This window comes from Silene latifolia, chromosome 11, assembly GCF_048544455.1.
Source record: "Silene latifolia isolate original U9 population chromosome 11, ASM4854445v1, whole genome shotgun sequence".
Taxonomy (NCBI): domain Eukaryota; kingdom Viridiplantae; phylum Streptophyta; class Magnoliopsida; order Caryophyllales; family Caryophyllaceae; genus Silene; species Silene latifolia.
The window spans coordinates 167387460-167389153 of record NC_133536.1 but is presented as its reverse complement, the minus strand read 5'-3'; the positions used below and the strand labels follow the sequence as shown (position 1 = coordinate 167389153).

At 42.6% G+C, this 1694-nt stretch overlaps 1 non-coding gene across 1 annotated transcript; it reads right to left on the bottom strand.

Annotated features, from left to right (window-relative positions):
• Positions 1–1368: 1368 nt before the first annotated feature.
• On the bottom strand, positions 1369–1475 carry LOC141615496 (small nucleolar RNA R71). The gene has a single exon (XR_012529916.1). It is a non-coding gene; the product is annotated as a small nucleolar RNA R71 (small nucleolar RNA).
• Positions 1476–1694: the final 219 nt, after the last annotated feature.

Below are 1694 nucleotides of genomic sequence, written 5' to 3'. Positions count from 1 at the left end.
GACCAGAAACAACCAACCTATCCATCCTAACTAAGCCACAAAACCACGCCCTAAACAGTCCCCCGAAAACCCGACATAAAACAACTCAACTCAAACACTCACCACCCTACCACCACTGTGACAACCCATGGCCACCACCGTGGTCTCCCTTGACCTATGGTGGTCCCACCACCTACCACAACTACTCACGACCCACCAAACAACACACAACCCATATAAAAAACACAAACCCGTTTCAACCACCATAACCTGATAACCCACCGTACCAACCACCACCTGAAGCAACCCAGAAACCACATTAGGACCGAATTTAGCCGACTTAGCCAACCACCCAGGTCCTACATTTATTCGTCAAACATACAAGTCACAATTCCCGTCTTAAATCCACGACAACCACACCTTTAGACACAAATTCCGCCACCCAAGGTGGTTGTAAAGGCCACGACTGGTTTAGTGATCTTCTACATCAACCCCAATTGTGACACCCCTAAGACACCACTAGTTGCAATAGAAATCTCATCTCAATTCTCGTCCCTTGGGATCCGACCTTTACTTGCCTCTTTACTAATTGTAGAGTTGTTTGTGAAGCTATAAATTGTGTTTTGGTCTAGGTGCTCCTAATGAAAAGTTACCGAAAAGATTTAGTCCGACCAAAAATGGCGCCGTTGCCGGGAACGATGTTAACTTGATTTAGATTTTCTTTTATTGTTATTAGTTGTGTCTTTCTTTGCCTTGAGGAAGTAAAACTCCTCAAGGTTTGTTCTAATTGTTTTCGAGTTGTTTGATATTTTGCATGACTAGAAGGTCACAAGGTGACTTGTTACCCTTTGATCGTGAAATTGAAAGAATTTGACAACCAATAGAAGATTTGCTAGGAGAAATTTGAGAGGTATTAGTGAGGTTATAGATATTCAACCAACTATTGAGTTCATCAACCCTTTTGCAAGAGAAGGTGAGGAGGACCCAACACAAAATCAACCACAAAATCAACCCACAATGCCTTAGTTTTCATCACATTCCGTACCAACCTAGGAGAACCTACCCAATGGTACTCCCACACCACAACATCTAACCGGAAATTTCATTGACAAATCCGCATTTATCCAATTAGTCGAAAGAAGCCAATTTGGGGGGATGCCTAGTGAAGACCCTCACTCTCATATGGTGGCTTTTTGTGACTATTGTGATGCGATTTCTCAAACCGGTGTAACTCAAGACCAAATTCGATGGGTCTTATTTCCTTTTTCTCTATTTGGCACCGCGAAACAATGGTTGAAGAGCCTTGATAAGGCCACTCTCGGAATTGATTCTTTGAAAAAGTTGGCTCTAGCTTTCTACAAAAAGTTCTACCCACCGGAAAAGACTAACATGCTAAGAGCTCAAATTATGGGTTTTAAGCAAAGGGATGAAGAATCTTTGTATGAAGCTTGGGAGCGGTTCAAAGGAATTTGTCGCTCATGTCCTCACCATGGACTTAGCGAGTGGTTCTTGGTACAACCATTTTGGAACGGTCTATATGAAGATTCAAGGAACATTCTCAACATGGGATCAATTGGAATGTTCACCGAAGTTGATGACAATCAAACTTGGAACAAAATTGAGGAAATGGCGGTCCATAACTCACAATATAGTAGACCTCGCAAGGCTACTAGAGGAGGAAAGCATGAAGTGGACTCCGTTATTTAGTTGGGTGC